Genomic DNA, 10,876 nt, shown 5'->3' on the forward strand with positions numbered 1-10,876 from the left:
TATTCCGCATAGCTGTCAAGCAAACCAGTTTCTGCTTCTCTCATTTGGAGCCAAGCTTTCCAGGACCCTCAGAAAGCCTGGGTGTACCCTGTACTAACCATGCCTTGCTACCAGTTGCACACCAGCCAGGCTCTGCTGACTGCCCCGGCTTTTTGGCCTCCCACCTCAAACATTAGGCAACCTTGTAATTTTGGTACTGCTTGAGCAGAAGCAAGTGTCTTTCCATGACAATGCCCAGGATCATTCACCTAAGCTTAAACATTGGAAGTTTGGGGAATATAAGGCATTGAGGAGAGAAGAGGTTTTAGCTAAGACTGTGGTGTGACCTAGGAGAAGTGGAAGAAGACCAGGTTGTCCCAGAAGTTTTCCAAACTGCCCAAGCCCCTGGAATCACTGATGATAATTCAACCCTTTCTGCCTGCAATGTAGGCAGAGGTTTGTACCAGATTTGTACCTTAGACAAAACTTGTGCAATGGGAACCTTGTGCTTTCCTGTCAAACTGTACAAGGACAATACCCAGGGCCTGACCCTGCACCCTCATCACTACTGGTACCTGTTCAGAAATCTGTACAGGCAGAAGCAAAGTCTGCCAGTAAGGAAGTATTTTTTTCCTACTTCAGATAGGTGCCCCATGAGCCCTGGTTCCCCATCTTTTCCTCTCTTCCCCAAACATTTCCATATGCCCTTGCTCTGGGGAGAGCTGAAGTTCCCCAATGAGCTCTCTTTTACATGTATGTGCTGGCTGATCATCAGAGCACACTTCCATTTTGTCTTTATTGGGATGTCTGTCCTCCAAGTGATGAAGAGTATCATTGATCCTTTCACTCTCAAGGCAATTGTGATGGGAAAAAAAAGGGGAGAAAACGCAGGAAATGAATCCTTCTGACTTTCATTTGTTTGTTTTGTTACAAGATTCTACTTTGCACCTTTTGCTATTTTGGATATGCCTCATATTTCACCTTTTTTTGAGTTCAGCAATGAGGAGGTTGGTACTGAAAAATTATCAAAACATCAACAGATCACATAATTATATACTCCTTTAAAATGTGTATGTTATTTCAAAATATTTACTCATTGTGGTGACAATTTGTCAGAGGCACAAAGTGGTGAGTGACTGAAGAACATTTATCAACCCAGAAAATACTTCTGTTGCTGCTGCTGGTTTTGCTTATTCTGTGCTTTATTCCGCAACCTGGCCTAGGAAACTCATTGAGGATGTATGCATTTGGGAGGTCTGTGAAAGAAAAAAGGAGATGGCATTGAGGACCTCCACAGCTGGTGTGCAGCAAAGGAAAGTGAAAGAAAAAAATTATGGTGGGAGATTTGTCTAATTTAACAGGCTATGAGAATTTCTGCCATGGGATAATACTTGTAGTTGTTGTTACAGAAAGAAGGAAGAAAGAAGGGCAGAACATTGAAAACTGGATAAAATAACCACTATGTGACCAGGAACCCTGTACCAGCACTGGATTTTCCCTTCATTCCCTTTCTGGTGACATTTCAGGGAATCTGTGGTATTAGGGGACCTATGGATAGGAAAGAAAATTGCTATGTAAACAGGCTGTAAGGTATTATGTGGTTTCCACCTGAAATCACAAAGATCTCAGTCTCTGAAAGTCCACAACCCCACGCTCACTGGCCATCTTAACACAACATCCTCAGCTTTTACATCCTGATTCTCCTTTCTGCAGCAAGCCTGGCTGGCATAATTTCATGACATTCTTCCCTATTGCTGTAGAGCAAGGAGGAAGGAACTATTTTTCCTGCAACTGCATAATTCTCTCACTTTATTTACAGAGGCTGAAATGAAGAAAACTCACCCCTGCACTAAATCTGTTGGGCATGGGGAGTGTTGTGAAGGCAAGGAAGTGGAATCATATTGCAAATGTCAGGAGCTATGAAAAATGTAACAGACTTTAATATTCTTCTGCTGTTATTGCTGAGAGTGTCTCTCACCTGCATTCAGAGAAAGTGAAGCGCTTTTTACTGAGCCCAACTGCCACTGAGCAGAAAAGATTTCCATGCTTCCTATTTTTATTTTAAAACTACACTGTGGCGTGCATCCTGGTAACAAATGCAGCTTCCCTCCAAACTCTCACTTTAACAATTAACCTTCAGCTTCAAGACTTAATTTAAGCCCTCAGCCTTCAGGGTTAACTCCATCATGCTCCACTAAACTTCAACCCCAAATGTCCTGCTACTTTTACCTTACAATTGACTTCTACATTCTGAATTATAACCACAGCCCCTACCTTCCGTGATACCTAATGCTATCTGGTGCTGAGCCAGCTACTTGGATGCTGCTCTGAAGAGGTAAAACATTAACCATGTGTCTCTCCATTGCTCACTTTCCTGTGGGGCTGTGTTTCAAGGTAAGTGGTTTGTGTAAGATCCCTCAGAGACCTGCATTTAGTTTATTCAGTAGTATAAACAACCTGCTGCTTTTGTGCTTCTCCCTACAGAGCAAAGAAAAGCCCATTTTATACATTAAAATTGAACGTAGTGTTGCTGAAAGGTCTGTGATGGCTTTTTCTGGAGCTCAGAGCATCTTATCTAGTTCCAGGAGGCAGCTAGCAGGGCATAAGCAGTTTCTTCCCGTACATCCTCCTCCTCTTTTAAGACCCTGTGTGTGGGAGGGAGATGGCGTCACTGGCCCTCAGCTCTGCCTGTCTTGCTGCCCGTACTACCCAAGGCTGGGGGAGTTCGTGTCGAGGGCAGTATCATTTTTGTTCATTGGGTTGTTCTAATTTCACCTCGATATAGGGATCCCCACAGTTTGGAAAGCAGCTCCGAGAGGGGAACCTGGCTCTCCGCAACCCAATTAGCATAACCCTGGGAAGCAAAGGCCATAAGTCCCAACTCCTCCTGTTTTACTAGGAGTCACAACATGTATGCTCCCTGTCAGCCACCGGTGAGGCAGCTGTCAACGGGGTGCCTCGGCTTCCAGCCCCGCCGCAGAGAGCAGCACTGGAGGGCCCCGACGGCTCGTTCGTGCCATGCCCGCAGGGAGCAGGGCAGCCCCGGCAGCACACAGTGGTGGTTCTCCCCAGGACAGGGAGGCTGGGAGGGCCAAACCAAGGCTGGCATCAGACCTACTTCAGTTCCCAGATGCCTATACACAGGATCGGGGTAGGGGGGACATAAATTTCACCCTTTCCATCCCTGTCAGGCCAGTGCTGGTAAGGCACAAAGAGGAGCAGTGGAAGATAAATGAACAGCTCCCCCACGCCAGGATTTGAGCAATCAGGAAATATAATCGGAGCTGGAAAGTGCCCGAGCATCTGTTGGGTTATTAATAAATTGTATGCAATCTGTCCGGGATGAACCTCGGAACGGTGGGGAACCATCTGCTCCCGAGCGGTAGCTCTAATGGTGTCTGGGGAATGAACTTAGCAAATGAAAGGCAATGGGATCGGCCAGCCGGGCTTACAGGGTGCCTGGTCTCCACACAGCTTTTCCAGGGTGGGACAACATGGGGGCTCCCCCACCCCCAGGACAGGATCCCACACGGATGCACAGAGAACTGGGATTCAGGCTGAGTGTGGACATCATCTCTTCAGCCTTGCAGGCTCAGCCAGCTCTCAGGGAACTCGCCCTCTCTTTTGGGATCCTTTCCAGAAATCAAAGGGTCCTGGGCCAGAGAGAGCCACTCCCACGGGCTGCTTTGTGTGTCCCCACCTGCCCCCAGATGGGGAAGCCAATCTCACCTGCCTTTCCTCTCAGCAGTTCTAATTGCCGCCCATAAATATTATTCTCCACATTTTATCCTCCACCTCTAACCTGCCTGATGTGTTTTCTTGGAGCAGATGGTGAGGATTTCCAGCTCAGCTCCTCCCAACGCTGGGCAGCCTGGAGGGGCGGGCTGGCTGTAATGCTGCTTGCACAACTTCAGCCCATCCCCAGGTCTCGGTGCCTGCTATCACCCAGGAAAATCATAGAATCATAGAATGTCCTGAGTTGGAAGGGACCCACAAGGATCATGGAGTCCAACTCCTGTCCCTGCATAGGACAACCCCAAAATTCACACCATATGTCTGAGGGTGTTGTCCAAATGCTTCTTAAATATTGTCAGGCTTGGCACTGTGACTGCCTCGCGGGGGAGCCTGTTCCAGTGCTCCACCACCCTCTGGGCCAAGAACCTTTTCCCGATGTCCAACCTAAACCTCCCCTGGCATATCTTCCTGCCGTTCCCTTGGGTTCTATCATTGGTCGCCAGGGAGAAGAGATCAGCACCTGCCCCTCCTCTTGCCCTTGTGAGGAAGCTGTAGCCCGCGATGAGGTCTCCCCTCAGTCTCCTCTTCTCCAGGCTGAACAGACCAAGTGACTTCAGCCACTCCTCGTACAGCTTCCCCTCTAAACCCTTCATCGTCTTCGTGGCTCTCCTCTGGACACTCTCTAGTAGCTTTGTATCCTTTTTGTACTGTGGCACCCAAAACTGCACGTAATACTCAAGATGAAGCCACACCAGTGCAGAGTAGAGCGGGACAATCACCTCCCTCGACCAGCTAGCGATACAGTGCTTGATGCACCCCAGGATACGGTTGGCCCTCTTGGCTGCCAGGGCAAACTGTTGGCTCATGTTCAAGTTGCCATCGACCAGAACCCCCAGATCCCTCTCTGCGGGGCTGCTCTCCAGCCTCTCATTCCTCAGCCTGTATGTACATCCAGGGTTGCCATGTCCCAGGTGCAAAATCCAGCACTTGCCCTTGTTAAACTTCATACAGTTGGTGATTTCCCAGCTCTCTAATTTGCCCAGATCTCTCTGCAGGGCCTCTCTGCCCTCAAGAGTGTCAACAGCTCCTCCCAATTTTGTGTCATTGGCAAACTTAGATAGCAAACTTTCAAGTCCTGCATCCAAGTCATTTATGAAGATATTAAAGAGCACTGGCCCTAAGATGGATCCCTGCAGAACCCTGCTAGTGACTGGTCACCAGCCCAATGTAACCCCATTTACTATAACCCTTTGAGCCCGACCCGTCAGCCAATTGCTCACCCATTGCATTAGGTGTTTATCCAGCTGTACGCTGGACATTTTATCCAGGAGGATATTGTGAGACACGATATCGAAAGCTTTACTGAAATCCAAAAAGATTACATTGACTGGCTTCCCTTGGTCAACTAGGTGGGTAACCTTGTCATAGAAAGGAATTAAGTTTGTTAAGCAGGACTTTCCCCTCGTGAACCCGTGCTGGCTGGGGCCAATGACTGCGTTGTCTTTCAGGTGTTTTTCAATAACTCCCAGAATAATCTTCTCCATAATTTTGCCAGGCACAGAGGTGAGACTGACAGGCCTGTTGTTACTGGGGTCATCCCTGTTGCCCTTCTTGAAGACTGGGACAACGTTTGCCAGCTTGCAGTCAACTGGGACTTCTCCAGATTCCCAAGAGCATTGAAAAATCATGGAGAGAGGTCTTGCTATGACATCAGCCAGCTCTTTAAGTACCCTCAGATGAATCCCATTGGGCACCATTGACTTATAGGGATCCAGCTGGAGCAGCAAATCCTGCACAAGTTCAGGGTTGGTTGGGAGTTTGTCATTCTCACAGTCATGGTTCTCTAGCCCATCATCGGTGTTGAAGACCGGGGCGAAGAAAGCACTAAATGCCTCTGCTTTGTCTATGTCCCGGTTTGTGAGGTGACCATGCTCGTCAAGTAACAAGCCAATGTTATTTCTGGCCTGCCTTTTGCTATTTACATATTTTTAAAAGTCCTTTTTATTGTCCTTCACAGTACTGGCCAGCTTCAGCTCTAATTGAGCTTTGGCCCCATGTATTTCCTCCCTACAGTGGTGAATAGCCTCTCTGTAGTCCTCCCGTGTAACCTGACCTTGCTTCCACTGGCCATGCATTTTCTTTTTTCATCTTAGTTCTAGAAAAAGATCCCTACTCAGCCAAGCCAGCCTTCTACCTCGCCTGCTTGACTTCCAACATTTTGGAATTGCCTGCTCCTGTGCTCTTAGGAGGTGGTACTTAAAAAGTGACCAGCACTGATCGACCCCAGCACCTTCAAAAGCTTTTTCCCAGGGGACCTTACTAAGTAATTCCCTGAGCAGCCTGAAGTCAGCTGCCCTCATATCCAGAGTTGAGGTCTTGCTGGCAGTTTTCCTCCTGTTACCATAGATTTTAAACTTGACTGCTTTGTAGTTGCTGTGGCCAAGGCAGCCACCAATCGCCACTTCACCCATGAGACGCTCTCTCTTAGTAAACAGCAAATCGAGGAAGGCACCTTTCCTGGTAGGTTCTCTTAGTACTTGTACCAAGAAGTTATCATCCAGATGGTTTAAGAATCTTCTGGGATGTGTGGGGTGCTGCGGACGCCCAAATGTCAGGGATGTTAATTGGGGAAGGCTGGCGGCGTGGAAAGGTTATTACATGAGCTCTCACCACGGGATGAATAGCCAAAATGTTTACTGCTGGAGGGTATCTCCGCCTGACCGTGATCGGGTGGGGTCTGCGTTAGCAAACGCCTTCTCTTAGAGGAAGAACCGGGCAGCCTGCGGGCACTGTGCCCCTAAAACACTGAACACGTGAGAAAACCCGGGCTCCCATAAACCCCACTCGGAAGAACACGAGCCTAAATAAAGGCTAGTTGAGAATGAAACCTACAGCAACAGGAGAGGGAAAGAGGGAGGGAGAATCACAACAAGCACAACCGCCGCTCCTGCGGGGTTGCTGAGTCTGGACAGCCCCCCCCCCACCGGCGGGTGAGAGCGCGCAAAATCATCGCTTCCCCCTTCAAGGGGGATCAGCGAGAGCCCATACCCGCTTGGGGCGACAGCACCCGCTACCGGCCCCCGCAGGGGAACCCGGCCCCGGAGCTGCCGCCGAGGCAGGGGGTGCCGCCGAGCGCTCGCCGCGTCGCAGCCGCCCGCTGGAGGCGGGCCCGGCCGCGGCCCCGCTCCGGCGGGCGCAAAGGCTGCCGGGACTTCCGGCGGAGGGTGGGAAGCGGGGCCCGGCTCCGCCTGCTGCTCCCTACGCTGAGCCACCCCGCTCGGGTCGGGGAGCGGCTCCGCGCCCTCCCGGGGACGGAGGTGCTGGCTTGGAAGGGGCTGATTTTTTTTATATATATGTATTTTTTTTTAATGCGCTTTGCGACCGGGACCGCTATTCGCTTCTCGCGGATGGCGGCGGGCGAGCCGGGCCGAGCTGGGCCGCTCCCCGGGCGAACGGTGCCAGGCTGAAGGAGCCGGGCTGGCTGGCAGGCGCTGGGCTTGTCGGGGGGAGCTGGGTGGCCCGGGGCCGGCAGCAGGGCGCCTGCGGGAAGGCTTTTGCCTGACCCTGCGGCGAGTCCTGTCACCGTCTGAGTGACAGGCTAAGCGCCAGCAGCGGCTGGGTGCAAAGCAATGGGCATGGACGGCAGCTTCCCAAGGAACGCCGGGGGAGGGAGGCTCCAGCTCTGCCAGCGTCCTGAAAACAGAGGTGGAAAGGGACGGGTTTGGTGTCCGTTCTCTGCTGTCTGAGCCTGCCCCCGTTATGTTCGGTGGTTGCTGAAGGTGATGTGCAGAAGCGAAGACTAAACCCCGCGGCGGTGAGTGCTCCAGCCGCTGAGCGACCAGGTCACCCCCTTCCCCGGCCACTCCGCCGGCATTGCCCAGGGCGGAATGCCCCGCAGAAGGACCGGTGGGACCCCATACGAGCGGTCCCTTTCTCCGTGATTAGGGCACTCTTGGTTAGGGGAGGACGGTGTTCTAAAAGCTTTCGGTCTCGGGAGGGCTTTGAAACCAGACCTCGGCTTTTCTGTGCCGTGCTCTAACCGGTAAACTTGCGCTAAAGAGGCGTGAAGGACCCGCTTCGCAGGAAGACGAATCCGACAGTGTGAGCTCGGGGCTCGCCTGCCCTTCAGGAGGGGTTGGGGTCTTCTTTCCAGGTCCCCGACGACGGAGGTAGTCGCCCTGAGCCGGCTGATCTGGAGCTGCTGTGCGGCACTTTCCATCTTTGGGATGGTAAAGCTGGAAGTGTCCTGTGTCACGGCAGCGATTCTGCCGGAGCTGCTGCTTTTCTCCCTCTTGCCGATTCTCCATTTCTTGTCTCAAAGGGTAACTGAAGTCATGCTGTGAGTTTAGAGGGAGTCGAACTAGAGCTTTCCAAATATCCCCGGAAAAGTCTGTCTGTCTGTCTCTCCACTGTCTAAGGAACGACGGGAGGTGAACCTTTTGGCTGGTGTTTGCCATTGGGCTGTACTTGCTTTTTTAAGAATCCAGTGTTCACTCTGTGAGCTCTGATGGATGAACTGAACTCGGGATGTCGAAACTCGTGGTTATTTTTTTACTTTCAGCCCTTCCTGTCAAATGGAAGAGACTCAGAGTAACACCTGGGCACTTGGTGGGCTGTCGGGGTGTAAAGGTGAGTAGCTTTTACTGATTTTTCTGTACAGATTCTTTCCTGATGAGGATAACCACTCCTCACATCTTGCTGCTTAGTCAGAGGCACCAAAGTCGGTAAACTAAGCCTTCCACCAACTCGGGTGCTTTTTGCAGGATCATCTCAGCTTTTCCTGATGACCGTTGTGCCTTCTCATTATAGACACAGGCAATAATAAAAGGCAATTCCGTTGTACATCTGTGATAGCAGTGCAATGCTACTAATGCTTAAGGATTTGCTGGTGCTGCTCACTACCCTGCTGCTACTCAGGTAGCAGCTGGATTTCATCAGAATGTGAGCATTTCACACGGACTGCATTTGAGTAAGCAAGAAACAACTCTTCCAACATGTAGGTTACCATGGATTCTTTAACTGTTTCTTTGCATACATAAACACCTTTATCCCTAGCTAAGCTCTCTGGCATTGTGGGACCATTTATTCCAGCTGCTGCTTGGTGGATGTAGAAACAATGCAGACAAGTGTTCACACTACAGGAAAAGGGACACTATGTCCTCTATCTTTGACGCCAGTGCTTTTCATCTCATTAACAGCTGTTTTACTGGTTTAAAACATCCTACTACATTTTACAGCAAGCTTAACTTAGACCCTAGCATGGCTCTAAGATAAATATAAAAAATAAAATGGTGCTCTTTTTGCTGACATCGGCATTATATTTTCATCCCTATGAATATGGCATAAAATATTCCTCCAGAGAAGATCTGCTTAGTCCAGGTAAGTGGATTAATTTAGCAAGTGGATAAGTAGGGAAAACAAGACGAAACCTATCTTGCTTAAACATCTCTCGTCCTGGACTCACATGGAGCAAGCGTGATGAATTTGTTGATAGAAGATCTGTCCTGGCGTCTCTTCATATCCACGAGTCAAGACAGTGATCTCTACCCAAACCTTTATTTCCTTTTGCTACACGAATTAAACAAACTGCCAGAAAACTCCAGGAAACTCAGAGGTCGGGAACGTGTCTACAGATTAACTTGGCAAAAATCGTGCCTTGTGGAATCTTACTCGTCGGTCCTCTGTTATCAAAAAAATCAATTCTGTTGCCTGTACCTGGAAAAAGTTAACAAATGCTGTTCTACTTGATAGGATGGATTTGTCTCTGACCTGTGGTTTATGGTAGTGATGGTGTGAGACTGCAGAAAATCCGTGTGTAGACCTAAACAATGGAACAGAACTACAAAACCTGTGTGGGCGTTATGAATGCGATAGGGATGTGCTAATGGGCTTAATAAGTCCGAGTCCCCAGCAGCAGCAGTGTCTGCCAGAGGTCCCTTTTGCTGTTTCCCGTGGGCTGCTCCGCTCGAGAGCAGCGCTGGAGGGAAAGACCACACTTCATCTTCAAAGGCTGAACTTCCACAAGGATTTGGCATATGGAATGTGGCCTGTCTGAATACCTTCCTCGGGGAGAAAATCCTGTCACGGGTCGGGATAAGGAAATGCAGGTAAGTTACAAAGATGCAGTAGGAAGAAGAGTTCATCTCTGCGTTTTGATGGCATATACCATACAAAAATGGCATTAGGGACGGATCTGGAATCAAGACATCATTGCTGTCCACGGAAAGCCTGACTACCTTCAGCGGTGAATTTCCATATGAACCGGCGGTGCTGTGGAGATCAGTCGGGCAGGAATCCAAAAAGGTCAGTAGGCATAATCGTGTTCAATAATCTTTTGAACTGTGGTCTGTGTACATGAGATGCAGAGGTAATGGCAGAAGTGGCTCTCATCCTTAGTCTGGCTGCGGGAAGTGTGGCGGCCGCAGGGCCGGTGTGTTGCAGCCCGGCTGCCTGCGGGGGCCCCGGGGCAGGTGATGGTGAATTGAATGAGGGCGGACGAGAGCGGTGTGGCCAGGCGGCGGATTTTGCCCTGAAGCTTCCAATGATGGTCGAAAATCTTCCCACAGCTGCGCACCCGGCTTTGCCGGGGCGGGGGAGCAGGAGACGGTGACTTCTATTCCAGTATCCTGCGATACCGACGAGCCTCGGCAGGAGGCAAGCACGAATGGAGAGCACAGATAGCAGAAAAACTCAACCCTGTTTCATTTAAAGGAAGGATCTCGCCCATGACACGGCTGTCTTCTGCTTCCTCCCAAGGGACTGGGGTCACCACGTGTGTTGACTGCGTCTCCTCTCACCTCTGCCCTGACGTGACCCCCTTGGCTCCGAGTAGAGGCAAATGTGGAGTAACCTGCGTTTCTCAGAGTCTGCTCTCCTTCTGCGTCCCCTTTCCACTCAGCGTTTCATAGCAGGGTGGTCACCTGCGCTGTCAGCAGAGCTGATGGGTAACAGGGAGTATCCCCTGTGAAGGAGTTATCACCGAACCGTTTGACCCTCCTGTTCCCTTCGAGAGATGCTGCGGGGAGGAACCCAGCGACTGCGAGAAGGGATCGCTTTCCCGGTTTTCCTCTTTCCTTCTACCCTCAATCTTTGCAAGACTTACTCACAGCACCAGCGCGTGAATGCCCTCACCCTGGTGGCTTGGTTACAAAACACTTCTAGA

Source organism: Nipponia nippon, unplaced genomic scaffold, assembly GCF_047370975.1.
Source record: "Nipponia nippon isolate SJK-2023a ecotype South Korea unplaced genomic scaffold, ASM4737097v1 scaffold_21, whole genome shotgun sequence".
Classification (NCBI taxonomy): domain Eukaryota; kingdom Metazoa; phylum Chordata; class Aves; order Pelecaniformes; family Threskiornithidae; genus Nipponia; species Nipponia nippon.